Source organism: Equus caballus, chromosome X, assembly GCF_041296265.1.
Source record: "Equus caballus isolate H_3958 breed thoroughbred chromosome X, TB-T2T, whole genome shotgun sequence".
NCBI classification, from domain to species: domain Eukaryota; kingdom Metazoa; phylum Chordata; class Mammalia; order Perissodactyla; family Equidae; genus Equus; species Equus caballus.
This window is the reverse complement of record NC_091715.1, coordinates 36,869,758-36,890,007: the sequence shown is the minus strand read 5'-3', so window position 1 is coordinate 36,890,007 and position 20,250 is coordinate 36,869,758. Positions and strand designations below refer to the sequence as shown.

Sequence of the window (20,250 nt, the reverse complement as noted above, 5' to 3'; positions counted from 1 at the left end):
ACGAGTTACTACAGACACTGCAGCTTATAATAGCACGAATTTATCAGCTCACGGTTCTGTAGGTCGGAAGTCTGGGATAACCTAGCTGAGCTCTCTGCTAAGGATCTCACAAGGTTGAAATCTAGTTGTTGACTGTGTGCTCATCTGGAACTTACAGTCCTCTTCCAGGCTAACATAGTTGTGGCAGAATTTAGTTTCTTGCAGCTGTAGGAGTGAAGTCCCCATTTCTTTTATGGCTGTTAGTCAGAGTCTGCTCTCAGCTCCTACAGTCTACCCACATTCCTTGCCATGTGGTCCCCTCCATCTTCAAAGCAAGCAATGAAGAATCTCCCTTGTGTGGAATCTCTCTCATGCTTCAAAGCTCTCTGATTATGAATATCTTCAGGAAGAGTCTCATCCTTTTTATAGGCTCACCTGATTAGGTCAGGCCCACCCAGGATAATCTCCCTATCTTAAGGTCAACTGATTTGGGAACTCAAATTTGTGGGTGCAAAACTTCTTTACAGCACCACCTAGATTAGTATTTGATTGAATAACTAGGAGAAGGTGTGTATGTATGTCCTAAGGGCCTATAATCTTGCAAACAATCTTAGAATTTTGCCTACCACATGGTGTAAAGTAAGGATTCATATCTTTTCCATATGCATCACCGTTTTATTTTCATTTTGGAAAATTTAAAACATATACAAAAGTAGAGAAAATAGTTTCTTGAATCTCTATGTTCCCAGCACCCAGCTTCTGTGATTCCACATGGCCACTCTTGTCTCATCTAGGTCCCAACTCCTTTCTCCCCCGCTCCCTAGATTATTTTTCAGCAAATTCAAGACATACTAGTTCATCTGTAAATGCTTCCATATGTGTCTTTAAAGACAAGGACATATCCTCAGGGGTCCATTACAACCCCAGCATTGATATGTGGTAATACATGCATAGAGTAGTACCAACTCAGTAAGCTCACCCGAGATTTGGTGTCCAGATTTGTTATTGGGGTTTCATTAAGTAGGCATGATTGATCATCATCCATGTAGTTGAACTCAGTCTTCATCCCCCCTCTGCTCCCAGAAGTCAGACTGATATGCTCCGCATAGCCCCAACTCTCTAATCGTGTGGTTGGTCCTCTTGGCGTGGTCAGCCTCTATCCTGAGTCATCTTGTTAGCATAAACTACAAGGTATGGTCTGAACGGTGCATTACTATGAATAAAAGAGACACTCCTATCTCTGGGAAATACCAAGGGTTTAGAGGTTACCTACCAGGAACTGGGGACAAATGAAGATGAAGATTTGACCAAAAAGGGCTTTGGAGCTCTGGAATCTATTTGTATGAACTCTGGAAAAACAAAACTGAAACTGGCTGGGCTGGGAATCAGGTTTTCTGAGCCCAGATGACCTTCAAGTCAGGATGGCACAGAATTACAGAATTCAACTATAAAAAACTCAACTAAATAAAACTGGCTCTGTCTCAAAAACAGGCATGTCTTTTAAAAAAAGGTCTTTGAGAAGTGCTCAGAGGGCTGAAATGGATGTGTTATCTAATTCTGCTCCTCTGTAAAGGCACTGAAATTATGTCTTTTTATAATGTGACATCCACAAACTGTCCTATTCTATCCAATGCATTTAATGGTAATGGTGAAAACTGAGCCCAAAATAAGTGCCTTTAAAAATCCTATCACAACTGTCTCGCAATTGACGGATCTACAAGTCTTTTCTCTAAAAGAGCTTCATTGTTACGTGCAGAGGAGAAATTGGCCCCCTACAAGGAGTATGCATTAAGTGATCTTAATATATTTTCAAAGAGACAAGCCAGCTTCTCCCAGTTGTAGCTTTAGTCCCGGTTTTTGTTCTGTTGAACACACCATCTGAGGATGGGATGAATACCATGACCATCACTTGGATCTTCTTGCAGCCAGAAGGAGTCCTTGGCCTATGGGACTCGATGAGGTACTCTGAGCGAATGCCAAGGTGTTTGGCAGATTTAAAATGTATGTGTACAAACTGATCTGCCACAGTGCTGGAACTCAGAAACACATATGTTCTCATGCTCCAAACCCGGAACTCTCTCCATCCCAACATCTGTCTCCCCATTAACTGTCCAGCAACGTAGCTGTGAAGCCCAGCACACGAGGTAAGTTCCTTTGAGGAGCATGGGCTGCTAACCACGGTGGACTTCAGGGACGAAGTGACTACTTTTGTTCCTCCCTGGCTCCCACCACTAGAATCTCCATTTGGATCACCAAGGCCAGCTTCTGGGGAACAGAGGTTTGTTGACTGTGGGCTTGGACCTGTTGGTTGACAGACTGTCCTTTGGAGGGAGGCTGTTCACGTGGGAGCAAATTTCTGGGAAGAAGTGGAGCTCTGGATTGCTGCTCCTCCAGAGGGGAGCTTCTAGAAGAAACAGCATGTTGGGAGCTAGAGCCAGCAGGGGGAGACTTGTAAGACAGCCCTGAAGAGTTAGTGGACTGTCATTTTGCCATGTGGCTCAGGGAAGCAGAGGGTGAAGCTGGGTTTGTGTGAGAACTGTGCTGGGGGCTGAAGCGCCTCCTGAAGAGGCTGCTCTGGAGGAATGGATGCTGAGACTCCGAGGAGGAAGGCTTTGGGTCCGGGCAGTTGCTACCAAACAGGGCTAGGTGGGGTGCAGGAGTAAAGCTTTTGTGTTGTCCCATGCCTGCATACAGACTGACTTGAGTCCGGGCTCTGTGGTTCTGCAATTTAGACCGTTGCTCTTCTGGAAAGCTTGGCTGAAGGGAGCCTGGCAGGAGAACTCTTTGTAGCCAGAACTCTTGGGAGTTTTCTTCTCAGACTGCTCCAGTGCCGCTGTCTGTTCAGCCAGAAAATTGAGGGGGTAATTACTGAGAGCTAAGGAGTGATGGTCCAGAAGAGTTGGGCTTTGGACAATTTCTTTTTTCTTTAAATTATATTATTGAGGTCATATTTGCTTATAACGTGTAAATTTCAGGTGTACATTATTGTATATCAGTTTCTGTGTAGACTGCATCATATTCACCACCAATAGTCTAGTTTTTATTCATCACCATACATATGTGCCCCTTTGCCCCTTTCACACTTCCTCCACCCCATTCCCATTTGGTAACGACTAATCTGTTCTCTTTGTCCATGTGTTTGTTTATCTTCCCACATGAGTGAAATCATACAGTGTTTGCCTTTCTTTGTCTGGCTTATTTCACTTAGCACAATATCCTCAAGGTCCATCCATGTTGTCACAAATTGCACAATTTTGTCTTTTTTATGGCTGAGTAGTATTCCATGGTATATATGTACCACATCTTCTTTATCCGTTCATAAGTTGATGGGCACTTGAGTTGCTTCCACGTCTTGGCTATCATGAATATCCACAATATTGGAATATTGTGAATATTTATTGTGAATGCTTCAAAGAACAAAGAGATGCATATATCTCTTTGATTTTATTGATTTCACATTCTTTGGATAAATACCCAGTAGTGGAATAGCTGGATCATGTGGTATTTCTATTTTTAATTTTTTAAGAAATTTCCATACTGCTTTCCACAGTGACTGCACTAGTTTGTACTCCCACCAGCAGTGTATGAGGGTTCCCTTTTCTGCACATCCTCTCCGACACTTATCTTTTTTATTTTAACATAATAGCCATCCTAACATGTGTGAAGTGATATCTTATTGTGGTTTTTATTTGCATTTGCCTAATAATTAGTGATGTTGAACATCTTTTCATGTGCCTCTGGCCATCTGTATATCTTCTTTGGAGAAATGTATGTTCAGATCTTTTGCCCATTTTTTCATTGGGTTGTTAGTATTTTTGTTGAGATGTATGAGTTCTTTATATATTTTGGATATTAACCCCTTATCAGATATATGGTTTGCAAATATCTTCTCCCAGTTGTTAGGTTGTCTGTTCGTTTTGTTGATGGATTCCTTTGCTGTGCAGAAGCTTTTTAGTTTGATGTAGTCCCATTTGTTTATTTTTTTCTATTCTTTCCCTTGCCTGGTCAGACATGGTACTTGAACATATGCTGCTAAGACTGATGTCGAAGAGCATACTGCCTATATTTTCTTCTAGAAGTTTCATGGTTTCAGGTCTTCCATTCAAGTCTTTAATCCATTTTGAGTTAATTTTTGTGTATGGTGTAAGATAATGGTCTACTTTCATTCTTTTGCACATGGCTGTCCAATTTTCCCAACATGTTTATTGAAGAGACTTTCCTTTCTCCATTGTATGTTCTTGGCTCCCTTGTTGAAAATTAGCTGTCCATGGACGTGTGGGTTTATTTCTGGGCTCTCAATTCTGTTCCATTGACCTCTGTGTCTTTTTTGGTGCCAGTACCGTGCCATTTTGTTTACTATAGCTTTGTAGTATATTTTGAAACCAGGGAGTCTGATATCTCCAGCTTTGTCCTTTTTTCTCAGGATTCCTGTGGCTATTGAGGGTCTTTTCTTGTTTCATTTCTAATTTTATTTGTTTGAGTCTTCTTTCTTTTCTTCTTAGTGAGTCTGGCTAAGGGTTTGTCAATTTTGTTTATCTTCTGAAAGAATCAGCTCTTAGGTTCATTAATCCTTTCTACTGTATTTTTTTTAGTCTCTGTTTTTTATCTCTTGTTTCTGGTTGTTCTATTTTTCCATTATTTCTTTTCTGCCGTATTTCTGACTGCCATTTCATCTTCCTGGTTTTCTGTGATGGTTTTCTCAGTTTTCTCTTTATTTATGATTTGTTGACTTTGCTCTGATTTTTTGTTTAGTGGTTAACATGAGGTTTGTATAAAAGATCTCATAGATGAGATAGTCCATTTTCTGATGGCCTCTTATCTCCATTAGCCTAAGTAGGTTCCATCCCTTTCTTCTTCCCCTTCTATGGTTTTATTGTTATACATTATTCTTTTTTTGTGTTGTGAGTTTGTGACTAAATTGAAGTGTTTATAGTTATTTTTGATGCTTTCTTTCCCTTTATCTTTTATGTTTCAATTAAGTGTTTGCTAACCTATTCTGATAGAGAGCTGCAATTTTCTAATTTTGTCTGTCTATTTATCTTCTTGCTCCAAGCTTTGCAAACCTTTGCCTTTTTGTTTCAGGTAGGAGGGTTCCTTTCATCATTCCTTGTAAGGCAGGTCTAGTGGTGATGAACTCTTTCAGCTTTTGTTTATCTGGGAAAGCTTTTATTTCTACATCATATCTGAAGGATAATTTTGCTGGATAGAGTATTCTTGGCAGATAGTTTCTGTCTTTCAGTATTTTGAATATTTCATTCCATTCTCTCCTAGCCTGTAAGGTTTCTGCTGAGAAATCCATTGACAGCCTGACAGGGGTTCCTTTTGAGGTTATTTTCTTCTGTCTTGCTGCCCTTAATATTTTTTCTTTGTCATTGACTTTTGACAGTTTTAACGTTATATGCCTTGGAGAAGGTCTTTTTGCATTGATGTCATTGGGAGTTCTATTGGATTCAAGTACTTGTTATGTCTAGTTGCCTCTCCAGGTTTGGGAAGTTCTCAGCTATTATTTCTTTGAACAAGCTCTCTGCCCCTTTCTTCCTCTTTTCTTCCTTTGGGAAACCTATAATCTTTATGTTACTTTTCCTAATTGAGTTGGATATTTCTTGAAGAATTTCTTCATTTTTTAAAAATCCTAATTCTTTCTCCTCCACTGGAAGCATTTCAAGGTTTCTATCTTCGAAGTCACTAATTCTCTGCTCCATAAGGTCTCATCTACTTTTTATGCTTTCTAAATTATTTTTTATCTCATTAATTGTGTTTTTCGTATCCAGAATGTCTGTTTGTTTTTTTTAGAGCTTCAATCTCTTTGGTGAAGTATTCCTTTTCTTCATTAATTTTACTCCTGAGCTAATTGAATTGTCTTTCTGAATTTTCTTGTAACTTGTTGAGTTTCTTTATGATATCTATTTTGAATTCTCTGTCAGTTAGATTGTAATCTTCTGTGACTTCAGGTTTGGTTTCTGGAGGGTTGTCATTTTCCTTCTGTTCTGTCATGGTACTGTAGTTCTTCATGGTGTTTGATGAACGGATCCTCTGCCAATGCATTTGTGGTAGTAACCACCTTTCTTTCTTTCTTTTTTTTTTTAAAGATTGGCACCTGGGCTAACAACTGTTGCCAATCTTTTTTATTTTTTCTCCTTTATCTCCCCCAACCCCCCTGTACACAGTTGTATATCTTAGTTGCAGGTCCTTCTAGTTGTGGGATGTGGGATGCCGCCTCAACGTGGCCTGACGAGCGGTGCCATGTCTGTGCCCAGGATCCGAACCCTGGGTCGCTGCAGCGGAGTGCGCAAACTTAACCACTCAGCCACGGAGCCGGCCCTAAGTAACCACCTTTCTTTGAGTACAGCCTTGGTTACTTTGGTTCTGGTCACCTGGGTCTTGTGTTCCTCCACTGGTTCTCTGTGGGCTTAGATGCTGCTGTCCCATGCACCACCTGTGCTGTTGTTCCCAGGTTGTCTTGGGGTGCTAGTTGCACCACTGCCAGGGGTGCTGGGTTCACGGGTGTCACTGTTGCTGGCAGGGTCCTGGGGACCTGGGACTTGTATACAGCCCCCGCTGCTGATGAAGCTGGTGTTAGGGTTGCCACCACTAGGGGCTGAGTCACCGGTTTTACTGTGGTTCCTGTTGCTTCTGACTGCGGATTCCCCCTGCTACTGTTGTGGGGGGCAGGAGCTGTTTTTTCTCTTCCCTCCCCATCTGCTTATAGTCGTGCCAGTTGGCTATTTTGCATTTGTGCAGGCTGGGCTGCAGCAGCTCAACAGGGAGCATTTGTGCAGGTGGGGCTGCTGTGGCACCTTGGGTGCTCCCACAGGCAGGCTACTGCTGCTCTGCAAATATTCACATATGGGCCAGGCTGCCCCTGCCTCCACTCACAGTTGCGCTGGCCACTGTGTGAAGATCCGCATCCTGGATTGCTGTTGCCAGGGAGTGGGAGGGGCCCATTCCCCTAGTTCCACTGTGTCCTGGGGGTCCAGTCCACCCACCTTCAGATGTATTGCTGCATGAATCTGTCAGGAGTCTTTTTGTGCTGTGTAAGAAATCCTCTGTTGGCTAATGGATGTCTGTTTAGTAGTAACTTAGAGAGGAGAGACAAAAGGAAAAACTCAATTCACCCAGATGCTGACATCACTCTCCAGAAGATTTATTTCTACTTTTGTACATAAAGACCTGTGACTTTTATGCAAAGCAATGGGGTTGCCAATTTGGGCTGATGGAATGAGAACCTTTTTATGAGGCTTAGCCTATGATTCCTTTACCTTGACTTTGAAGGAGCCATTACTTTGTTTTGATGTCAGGGACCCATGGTGTGGTCTGGTGTCCTTACACAGACAGCTGGTCTGCACCCAGTCTTGGGGCCAGAGAGTTGGAACTTCAGCATCCAGAAAAGCTTTCATGCAGTCCTCCACAGACTGGCTCTTGTTTCTGTCCAGATCACAGACCTCTTGTTTCATCTTTATCATCTGAAGAGCACCTTCCTGATTTCAGCATTCCATTGGAATTTCTTCTGGGCCCTGCTCCTCTTTTCTTCTTCCTTTCCAGAACAAATCTGTTCTCTCTGCTTCTTGTCTTTCTCCTCTTCCAGCATCTCTGCAGTATTTGCTTGTGTATGTCCCTGGCATTCATCCTGGTACTTGGCCATCTGCTCTGGCATTGTCCTGCCAATAGCTTCTTTAAGTTTCTGTAGAGGCTCCTTCAGATGCACCCCCACCCCCAGCTCACAGAGAGGAAATTTTTAAGCAAGTATGACCAGGGTGTCCTTGTGGCAGGGCAGGAATGGAGTCAAATGGCCATGTACCTCAGGACAGATCTGGCTGCTCAGCTTCCGGGTTTGCATCTCCATGCCGAATAGGATGTCATTAATATCCTGAGTGAAGAACTTCCATTTGCACTCTCCTTCAGCCTGATAGCTTGAACCAACTGCTCGATGCGCTCTTTCAGGGGCACTGGCAGGCCTTCAGGGAGGGAAGAGAGCTGTCTGAATTCCTAGTTCAATCTCACCCCATTGGAATCTCTTTCATCATCCATATCGCAGAAGGATCTTCCTTCTAGAGATTCACTGAGAAGCTGCTTCAAGTTCAAACCTGTCAGAAAGAACATGGCAATGGCCTCCTGGAGCAAATTGTTCTCAGAAGCAAGGGGTGGGAAGTGTTCCCTGATTCCCAGAGGTTTATGCTCCTTGTGCCTGTTTTTGCCGGGCCTGTTTCTCTGTCTGGAATTTCTTTAACATCTCTTTATCACTTGGATTCCCAGCAGCATTTCTTAGTCTTCTTTCCTTATCAGCATTGAGAGCTGTGAAGCCAGTTTGGGAAACTTGAGACTTGTTCATTCCTTCTCTCTGTCTAAGTGTCATCTGTTTTCTTCTTTATCATCTCACCATCTTCCTTCAACTTCTTTTTTGGTGATTTTTCCTGTTTTCTTTAATGAAGTCATTGTCAGATTCTAATGTTTGCTGTAACTGCAGTGTTCTCAAGTTAATGTAAAATTTTCCATAGTTAAAGGTGAGAGAAGCAGAAACAAGCTTATCACGTGCTTCAAGTCCAAATCCGTCAGTGGGAGAATCGGAGTCATCATACTCATCCCCCATACTGATCAAGTCCTGTATTTGATCTTTTCTATGATTCTTTCCACCCTCGTTTCTAGATTGAAGACTTCCTGCTGTTTCCTGTGCATTCTTCACCAGCTCTGGGTAGAAGAACTTTGGGCAGTGCTTGTTGTCTGGGTGAAAGAGAGTGAGTGTATTCTGAATAATTCTGCAGCTAGTTTAGAATCTCAGTGCTGTTCTGGTCTCCCAATCTCCTCTTGCCCAGGTTTCTTTTAAAAAATGTGGGATTCAGAGGATCTGGGAGAGAGGTGAACTGGATTCTGGTGGGTTCTGACACGACTACAAACAAGTGTTGGTAGTTGTTACCGTTTGGCTTCTTTGTCACAAGTGCAATAGCCCCATGGGCTGCAAATGTCCTCTGGCTGGCAGAGCGCACCAGATGCACTGGCTGCAGCTCCAGTTAGCAACTCGAGCCTGGAGCAAGTCTATCAGTGGTGCCCCATGCAGTTCCATGGTCCCTGTCCACAGATCCAAAAACTCCAGTAAGAGCAAAGAGAGGGAAAATCCCAACTCAAGGACTGTGAAACATCTCCGGAGACAGCAAGTTGGCTTGTGGTTAATGTCCTGGAAAAACTTGGAGATTTGGCTCTTTGAAAACCAGTTGTTACAAAAGAGCACTCACTGAAAACTCAACAATAAGAAAACAAACATACCAATTAAAATGAGCAAAAGATCTGAACATATACCTCACCAAAGAAGACATACAGATGGCAAATAAACATGAAAAAATGCTCCACAATATATGTCATTAGGGAATTGTAAATTAAAACAACAGTGAGATACCACTGCACACCTATTCGAATAGCCAAAATCCAGAACACTGACAGCACCAAATGCTACTGAGAATGTGGAGCAGTAGGAACTCTCCTTCATTCCTGATGGGAATGCGAAATGGCATAGTCACTTTGGAAGACGGTTTGGCAATTTCTTACAAAGCTAAATATGCTCTTACCATAATATCTAGCAATCAAACGTATTGGTATTTATCCAAAAAGTGTTGAAAACTTATATCCATACAAAAACATGCACACAGATGTTTATAGCAGCTTTATGCATAATTGCTAAAACTTGGAAGCAACCAAGATGTTTTGAGTTGGTGAACGGATACATAAACTATGGTACATGCAGACAAAGGAATATTATTCAACGCTTAAAAGAAATGAGCTGTCAAGTCGTGAAAAGACATGGAGGAATCTTAAATGCATATTACTGAGTGACAGAAGCCAGTCTGAAAAGGCTTCATACCATGTGATTCCAACTACATAACATTCTGGAAAAGGCGAAACTGTGGAGACAATGAAAAGATCCGTGGTTGCCAGGGGTTGAGGAGGGGAGAGGGAGAAATGGGCAGAGCATAGAGAATTTTGAGGGCAGTGAAACTATCCTATATGATACAGTAATGGATATGTGTCATTATACATTTGTCCAAACCCATAGAATGTACAACACCAAGAGTGAACCCTGATGTAAACTATGGACTTTAGTTAATGATAGTGTATCAGTATTGGTTCATCAATTGTAACAAACATACCACACTAATACAAGACATAAATAATAGAGAAAACTGTGGGTTGGTGAGGGAGAGGGGGCATGTGGGAACTCTCTGTACTTCTAGATTAGTTTTTCTGTAGACCTAAAGCTGCTCTAAAAAATAAAGCTTATTACGTAGTGATTAAGTTCGCATCCTCTGCTTCAGCAGCCTGGGGTTCTCAGGTTCAGATCCCAGGCATGGCCTATGCACCACTTATCAAGCCATGCTGTGGGAGGCGTCCCACATACAAAATAAAGGAAGATGGACACAGATGTTAGCTCAGGGCCAATCTTCCTCAGCAAAAAACAAAAAAATTAAAAGAGGAGGATTGGGGGTAGATGTTAGCTCAGGGCTAATCTTCCTCAAAAAAACAAAAATAAAAATAGAGCCTATTAATTTTGTTTTTTTAAAAAAGCACTCACAACTGTGGGAGGACAAAACAGACCTTCTGAAAGAAGGAGTCTACCAGATGAGAATGGCATCCAGAGCACAGTGGAGAGTGGTCACCAAGCCCAGGACCTGGACAAGAAAAGGGGACAGGGCTTCCTAGGGCCGCAGCAAAGCAGAGTCCCCAGGGGCAAAGGAACAGCCCTGGATGTGCTGCATGGGACTGATGGGCTTAAAGGAGAGAGAAGTGGGTCTGTGGGGGTGGGGCAGTGCCAAGGGGCCAGGTGTTTGTGGTCAGAAGCCCAGGGAGGAGCGGAAGGAACCCTGCCCTCTTTTTAATGAATGTTATGCCTTCACTGATCTCCTGGAGCGTCCCAAACACAATTATTGTTGTCTTTTTCTGTTCTGTAACATTGACTCCACCTGTATTGAGTTCATGTCAGATTCTTTATTTTGTTAGATGTTTTTTCGCTAGCATGAGATTTCTTCATGTGTTTTAGAATTTTTATTTGCACGTTCATTTGGAATGTCTTTTCCTTTCTTTTTGTTCTCCTTTTCTTTTGTTTTATTTTCACTTACATTCTGACTTTGTCTGTCGAGCTGTTTGGCAATTGTCTCAGTTCAGCACCTCTTTAGCAGCAGGAAATTCAATGCAACTGGCACGCCTGCCTTTTATTTCCTGGGTTTGTTATACCACATACTATTGAAGAACCATTGTCTGTGGAAAACGAAACCACCACTTCCACACTGAATCTGTGGCATCTCTTGGAATGTGATTCTGTGCTCACTCAGACTTCTCTCTTACTGGGTCTCCAGCCATGCTCTCTTTCCAGGCTGAGACTCCGGTCTCTGTGCGCACAGACTGCATTCAAATTTTTGTGAATTTGACCCTAGTAGAGGTTTGGTACAGGAGAATGATCCTCTTCTTATCTCTACCTGCTTCGTCTGTACAAACTAATCTAGAAACTTTGCTTCCATTTGCTTGGGAGACAGAGAAAACCTTTCTGCAGTGAAAGAGAAGAACAAAGTAGAAATGCAAAGAGAAGCAAAACCTAAAGAGGAGGAGAGAAGAATTCATGAGTTCTCCATTTTCCTCAAGCCCTGTTCTCTGCCCGTCCTGAAGTTTGATTGTCTAACTCTTCCTTCAATTCCAGGACACACGTCAGTATCCTTATAATACCCCTTCCCTGTATTTTTTGCTTAAACTGGCTCCAGTGGTTTTCTGACACTTGCAATCAAAAGACCTATGGTGAATATGTGTCTTTTGGGCATCCTTTGGTTCAGTGTGTTTGTGATTCCTGTGCCAAGCACCACTGCGCCCCAAACTCTGAGAATTCCTACTCCCAGAACTCCTGCTTTGGAGTAGCAATCTTGGCTCTCACTATGAAGTGGGAGAGTTTGGACCTCTCTCAATACAAGAAAACTTTGACAGGAAGACGGGGTTTGGTCAGGGAAACAGAGCCACTATGTGTATTGCAGGAAACCAGGGGCCTGAGGGCTTACCTAGTGTGCCGAAGCCGGAGGAGTGAGGGTCTGAAGGCTGCAGCTAGAAGGTGGAGAAACAGTCACTGATGCTTCCAGCATGAAACACTGGACAGGGCAGGTGGTTCTCAGAAGTCCTCCAAGAATTGACCACAATTCTCAAGCGTCCAGAAATGACCTAACCAACTTCCTCTTCAGCAGCAAAATGATAACTTGGGAAGTTTGGGAAGCTATGGCATTTGAACATGATGATTGCCAAGTGGGAAATCACGGACAATTCCAAGAGTCTGGAGTTCACAGACAGCTCTGAGAAAATGGAGTTTGCAGAGCAGACCTTAGGAGTGGCCGGTAACCATGCAAAGTTGACAACTAACAATTGAGCCCAAGGACATTTGAAGGCAAGAAAATTGTCACATATTGAGAGCCAGAGGACTTCTCCCAAAGCCAAAATGGCTGAACCAAATGATCTCTGTGGCACTGTCCAGTTTTAACATATGCTGAATCTTTAACATGGTGCAGATAGTGTCCCCTGTAGACATTATCAATAGCAAGAAAAGCATGAAAGGTTGTGGAGTTGGACCACTCTTAATAAAATGACAAGATCTCCTTGCACACTGGCCTGTGACCGGGAAGGCAATGCCCAATGTTTCAGCACAGTTTGTTTTTTTCTTATAACTTCAGCTTTCCTGGACAAACCAGCCCTCCCTCCAATCCTTAGCCATCTCCCATTGCTTCTACCCCTGATTTTTGTGCTGTTCCCTGCCATTGAGGCCGCACTCTCCTGCCTCAGCTTACCTGCTCAGTGCTGGTCCATGACTGGCTTCGTTATTCCCAGCTTGGCTGGAGGGGATGGAAACACTTTTGCTTCCTCTGTCTCCTTGACCAATTTGCTTAACCAAATGCACAAGCACCTGGGACAAAGAGCCCTGCCTCCTCTCTCTTAAAAAATTACCCCACCTTTTTCAAATCCCTTCTTCAGTCAGCCTGTTTTGCTCTCCTCTCTTCATTGAATATGTAAAATCTTTCTTGTACGTTAAGAGCTTGTGAAAGATTTACTTGCCTTAGCCACATGATTTCCAGAATGTGTTAATTATGCATTGCTCTGAGCTTTTGCTGCTAATGTCATTTTACTGGACTGGAGAGAAGGTACTTGCAGTGGTTACATAATCCTCAGACTTGCTGACAGGGAATTTCACCACCATAATGTGCTTAAGTGGGGGGGGGGGGTCCTCATTTTTGATTCATTGTCCTGATGAAATAAAATCCTTCTGGTATTTTCTTCTTTTAGTCTGATGGTGAAGGAAGTCAGCATTTTCTTTTATCTGGGCGCTCAACTTTACTTCTGTGGACAAACATCATTGAGAGACTGAAGTAATATTGTCAATGGTCTAAACAGAGGACTCAAAATTCCTATACTAATGATGGATGGGTTTGTGGTTCTTTTTGTCAAAGTAAACACTAGAGCATCGTTTCATCCCCTCAAATTTTAGTTTCAAAAGGATGCTGATAAACATGGTGAAATTAATTGATCAGAAATGCTATAGTTTCTTCATAGTTGCAAATGGTATGACTATCAAATAGACTGACATAGAACACTTGACAGCTCTTTCTTATACACTGTAATTAATCTTGAAGCCAAATTTGTCGATTTTCAAAAATAAGTCAGTGAAACATGCAGTTAACACATGGCGTGAGTCTATGGCAAATAGACATGATGCGTGGTCCAGAGTAGGTTCATGCAGAAACCGGCTTTGCCTTTGATTAAATGGCAATGCGTGTTTATACAGCATCCTCCAAGTACTTAAGGAAACCCTGTATTTGGGGCTCAAATGCATGTACTACCACTTTGTCTTTTCAGCAGCATGGATTCAGTTGTTTTTGGTCAAGTATTTTTTGGGGTCCCTTCTGTACAATCACAGCATAATAAATTGTAGCTATTTAAAAATATGTCCACAAATTCTTTGACACTCTTCCTAGGTGGGTTCTGTGGCCTCTCCATCTGAATCTGGGCAGATCTTAGCAACTCATTTATAATCAATAGAATCAACAGAAGTGATCACATAACTTTTTTTTTTTTTTATTAATGTTATGATAGATTACAACCTTGTGAGATTTCAGTTGTACATTTTTGTTAGTCATGTTGTGGGTACACCACTTCCCCCTTTGTGCCCTCCCCCCACCCCCCCTTTTCCCTGGTAACCACTGATGTGATCACATAACTTTTGAGGCAAGTTCATAGAAGGTCATGCAGCTTCTGCTTGGTTCTCTTGGGACACTTGCTGTGGGGGAAGCCAGGTGTCATGTAAGAAACCCAACCAACCTGAGACCCTTAAGCTGTTGAGGCCATGTGGAAATACTCTGGTCGACAGCCTCACTGAACTCCTAGCCAACAGCCAAACTGCCAGCCATGTGAGTGGGCCATTTTGGACATCCAGCTCAGCTGAACCTTCAGATGACCCCAGTCATTGAGAAAGCCCAAGCAAGACCTGCCCAGCTGAACCCTTCTCCAAGTCTGCAGTCAAATAGTTTTGAAAGAATTCTTCACCTTTAGGAGATTCAAAATGCGCATTGTAACATTAAAGGCTCTGAGAAGTCCTGCGGTACAGAAATCTATTTAGCCTAAATTTATATAGCCACGAAGCTATTTTGTCTTAAGACATCTATTAGCATCTCTTAGGTGAAACTAGGAGTCTAATTAACACATTTTGGGAAATACTGGCCTTCAGTTATAGCTGGGGACTATAGCTTGGCTCAAAATTCAGACGGCGAGCCTGTTGCAGTCGCAGGAGTTCATTGACCTCATCTTAATAAAGAAATCAAACTTCCATGGGGAGGGATGGATAATAGGGAAGGGTGGAAGATCTGAAATATCATATCAGAAAATAAGAGGCTATTGATTAAACCAGTAATTATACACAAGTGCAGGAAATATGTTAGCAATCGTCACGAAGGAAGTTATTTCTGAATAAGAATTGAGTTTTAAAATGTCCTTTTGGTTCTGCCTATTTTGGCTGTCAAAGGAGTGACAGAAACTCCTGACTGGGTCTCAGGGCAAAGCAATTATCTATCTGTCTATCTATCCACCTTCATTCATTTCATTTGAGTAAGTAATATATTCATGTAATATAAAATTCGCAAGGTACAAAGTGATATATGCTGAAAACTCTCCCTCCCACTCTGTCTTCCAACCACAGTGTTTCCAGTTTCTTGTCTATCCTTACAGGATCAACTTAAGCATGTATGAACAAATACACATATATGTTCTTAAAGAAAACATATAGTGGCATACTCTATATATTGTATCTGCACCTTGCTTTTTTATGTAAAAATATATATTTAAAGTCATTCCACATTCATACATGGAAAGCTTCCTTACTCTTATTTTTCCCACATCCACCTAATATTCCGTTGTATGGATGTACCACAATGTCATTAACCAGTCGCTTATTGATGGGCCTTTTCTTATTATAAACAACACTGCAATGAATAAACTTGGATGTGTACCACTTTGCACTTGTGCAAACATATCTGAGGATAAATTACCAGATATGGAATTACTGGGTCAAATGATGGCAAGCGTTGTTGGTGCCTGGCCCAGATCTCTTTTATGGGACTGGCATACCCATTCCCTAGCTGCGGCAGATGTTGGCTGCTAAAACCTTACACCTGCTTTCTTTTCTGGGGAGCTGCTGTCGACTGACAGTTGCTGCCTGGCTCGCAAATGTCTTGGGTGTTACACACCCTTGTAGGGGCAGCCCTTGGCCAATGACTGACAGATGTGTGGGTATAACAGCCCAGCCTCCTTGTTTGTGGGCAGGACAACCTCTGCGGTGCAATTTTCAGTCAAGAGCTCCCTGCGGGATCGGCTTAGGCTAGATTGATCTGAAACCACACCTTGCGCTAGCTCCTTCCCCTGCCATCCTGCTTCCTTTACTCTCCTTCAGGCTTCTCCTGAGAGCATTCCTTCAATAAGTCATCTGCACAAGAATCCTTGTCTCAGCCTCTGTTTCTAGGAAACCTAGTCTAAGACAAATGGTAGGTGCACATGTAATTTTTATAGATTTCATAGATATTACTCAGTTGCCCTCCATAGAGGTTGTACCTATTTAGACTCATCCTAGCAATGTAAGAAAGTGTTAGGGAAAATCTTAACATCTTAATTGCTCATGAAATATCAGTGAAAGAATAAATATATGTTGTGTCTTCTTTTGTTGATGGTACATTTGGTGCAGTCTACCCATACTTTTTTTATTTGTTTGTTTCCAGAGGAACAAGGACACACGTCTGCTTAAAGAGTTGTGTTGCCATCTCAACAGCCATGTGACCACTGACCTCGTAGCCCCTCCACTTGCTGTGGGTGCCGGGGAGTACTGAAAAGTAGATGGCAGCAAGGGCCATTAGGAAAGGAAAGGGTTAGGAAGGGTGAGTGTATTTTAAAATATAACAACATATAAGGACTGGTGTCTCAGTTTTTTGAAATCCTGACAAAGCATGGAATACAGATGGGAGGAAAATCTTTGGGACAATGGGAGATTCTGCTTCTGGATCCAAACTTGGTCAGTGCTTTTAGGGAAAATATGGTTTAAGCTGCAGTGTGGTTTGCATAAACCAGAGGCAACCTGCCGTGGGCTTTTGGATTAGCCAATTTGGGATCCAATCCCAGCTCTGCTGCCTTCTAACCCTGTGACCTTATCTGTCTGAATCTCAGTTTCATTTTCAGTAAAATAGTAATAATAATACCTCTCTTGCAAAGTTATGAAGATTCAATGTGTTTGGTCCCCAGTAGGAGTTCTGTAAAGAGTAGTGAAAAGGTAGTAGGAATTGTGGTTATTATTGTTATTGGAGCACTCTCATCAATGATGATGAAAGGTTTCAACACTAGGAAAGTATGTTTAGTACAGAAGAAGGCCCATGAGAAGGGCTCCTGATCTTCAAGGGCCAAAACCCCACTTTTTACCACTTCTTCACCTTGTCCTATTCCAATTCTTTTACACTAACAAAGGCCCATACTTCCCTCCCACTGCCTCAATCTCCCAGTTCATTCAGGGGCTGGTGCAGATAGCCAATAAAAGAAAGCCAGAGCATGTGGATGGCACGGTTTTCTCTTCTGGTAAATGTTTGGGAAACCAATGACCTGCACCCAAGAGGAAGGACTGACTCCCTGTATAGTAAGGGGTCTTAATGGTGAGAAGTTTTCCATTTCCACTGAGGATGACATAAAAGGAAATGGAAAAGCTGGAGCAGAAGGGATTAGGAAGGATTAAGCAAGCTCTTCCAAGACCTTCAATGCTAGAAGATTCCATACTGTGAACACATTGCCTCTGGGTTTATTTGGGTGTAGTCCAGCTTTATGATTCAGCATTGGCTTTGTGTTGTCTAAACCACCCGAAGGAATCCCCGCTCATAATACAAAATGTGCATATTGAGAACAAAGCCAAGGATTTTTAAAAAACCCTTCATCATGTTTAAAATCATTTTGGGGGGAAGTTTCAGATTATCTTCTTTCATTATATTCTCCACTGTTGTCCTGCTCATAAATGTTGATGTTGCATAATGAGTAGGGTTGTGAACAAGTTTATTTGCTTATTTGCTTTGGTGGAGGAAGGGGAAATTTTTTGAGAAAAGAAAATTGGAACATTTGTTTAAGAAATGTTTATGCTGAAAGAGTTTTCTCTGTTTTGGAAAAATAAGAAAGCCAGATTTGTTGTGAGCCTTTCATGTTAGATAATAGTTTTAGAGTATGTCTTTACATCTTGTAAAATAATCATCGCACAAATTATTTATCTTCTTTTCCAGAAGAAAGTACTTCTTGGTCCCTACACTTGACAGAACTTGCAGATGCAAATTGAGGTGGGGTGCGCCCCCAGCTTTTTGTTCTTCTGCAGTAGGGAAGGCGTATCGGGTAAGGGCACACGTGCCCACGTAGCGTTCACCGGGATCCAGGCTGTCATGTTGCACAACTCCAGGGGACACAATTACATTATATCCTATGTGAATGGATGGTCCTGCAGTCTATGGGTATAGTGACCATATTTTTTTCAAGCAAAAATCAGGACAAATGGTCTGGCAAAGCATTGTTTATGGTCTGTGAATATATTTAAAAGGAGTCTTACAAATAGCTTTTAATGATTTATGTGACAAATCATTGTGTAGAAAAGAATGAAACTCTGAAATTGATGTTGTCCTGGGAATTTTAATGTATACTCACTACCTATATCATGAATAGTTACCATTTATTGAAGATTTATTATTGAAACTACAAATTAAATGCTTTACAGAAATTATCTCATTTTCTCCCCAGAACAACTCTAGTTGGTGGGCACTATTAATCTATTTGATAGAGGGGATAACTGAAGTTCTGAGATGAGAAATAGCTTACCATGATTATGTAACTATAAGTGATGGAGCAGACATTCCTACCCAGGTTGGTGGAACCCATTCTCTTCGACAGTTGGACACTATACTGTCTCTCCTATTTAATGGGGGCTTTTTACTCTTTCATTGGCAAGTTTTGCTCTTTTATTTGGGTCTGGACTGCAGCAAAAGGCTGTAGTTCCATTAGGCCTAGAGATTTGCAACTCTCTCCTATTAGTGGAGAATTAAATATTCCTTAACTCTTCAACTTGTTCAGGACAACAAACATTTAATAAGAGTCTGCTTGGTACCACACACTGGGTTAGTAGTTACAGAATATAAAGATTAATGAATATCAACACTGCATTCTTCCTACCCTCAAGATGTGTGGATTAGAGGGAAAAGGCAAGCACACAAATAACTATAATATAAGGCCAACTGTAATAAGTGACATATTTGAGAAGCTAATTGATATAAGAGTTTTGGGAAGGTAGAAATTAAATCTGGCTAGGGAGGCTCCCTGGAGGAATTGGCATTTAATTAAAGCACTGGAAGATTGTAGGGCACTCGTGGTTACTATGGTTGTTTAAGAATTTACCCCCAAACACAGGAGCACTAAGGAATCATTTTCGTTTGCTACAAATCTTCGGGAATTCAGGAAGTTCTCAGCTGTGCAGTTCTTTCTTGGGGTCTCTTAAGTGGTTGTGATCAGATGTGACTGGGGTGCAGTCATCTGAAGGCTCGGGTGGCTGGACGACCAAGATGGCGCACTCACAGGGCTTGTGTTGATACAGGCTGTCAGCAAGAACTCAACTGGGAGTTCAGCTGGGCTGCCAGCTGGAGTGCCTACACATGGCCTCTGTAGCATCTAGGTGGTCTCAGGCAGAAGATGTTTGGACTTTTCTGACCTAGCCTTGGAAGTCACACAGCATCACTTCTGTCACATTCTATTGGTAACGAGAGATTACCAGCCCAGATTCAAGGGGAGGGACCATAGGCCCCACCTCTGGATGGGAAAAGGATCAAGGTCACATTGTAGAAGAGAATGTACAGTCTGCCACGAGGGTATGACAAGTGGAGGTATGGGCAAAAGGCCTTCTAGTTGGATAAAACAGCAGGAGCAGGAAAGAGGAATGTTCAAAGTGTGTTGAAGGAATGGCAAGTTGTCTGGTAGAGCTGGGGTGAGGAGTATGATAAATTGGGGGAGATAAATTTGAAAAACTATTTTGGGTCCTATCCACAGAGGCTTTCAAGGCCAGAATGTGAAGTCTGGATTTATTGAGGGGCAACCTAGTAATGAGATTAAGAGCATGGCTTTGGAGTCAGCTAGAACTCTTTCCAGATCAACCCTTTACCAGCTGTGTGACCTTGGGTGAATTCCTTACCCTTCCAGAGATTCAATGTTCTTACCTGCAAAAGGGGCTAATTACTACTTTGTTGCAGTTTTACTTCACAGGATAAGATAATGAATGTAAATCTGTTAGTATATAATAAAGGGTGGCAATTATTATTACTCTGATAGTAATAACGTAGCTAATGAGAGTGTTTGAAGATAAAGTAACATGATCATATTTGTCATTCAGAAAGATACCAGCAAGCAGCTAATAGGCCTGAAGTCAAGTAGACCAGTTAGGAAGAAATGACACTAACCTAGTTAAGAAGCCATGAGAACTGAACTGAACTGGAATGGTGACTGAGGAGGGCTTAGACAAGATGTTAAGCAGGAAGAGGTTTTATTTGGTGGCTCATTGGCTACAAGAGTGAGGAAGAGAGAGAACCTGACTTGGGTCACAGGTCAGAGTGCAGATCCTCCTGGTGAGGTGCTGCAAAGAGGCAGCATTTCTGCTGTCTAGGATTGTTCTTGCTCTTCACGTAACAGAAGTGTCTTCGGCAAGATTCTAGAAGCAGAACC

The 20,250-nt window shown here is 42.1% G+C and overlaps 1 pseudogene; it reads right to left on the bottom strand.

Moving 5' to 3' along the window:
• Window positions 1-7,118: 7,118 nt before the first annotated feature.
• LOC100059526 (ubinuclein-1 pseudogene) lies at window positions 7,119-19,206 on the bottom strand (annotated as a pseudogene).
• Window positions 19,207-20,250: the final 1,044 nt, after the last annotated feature.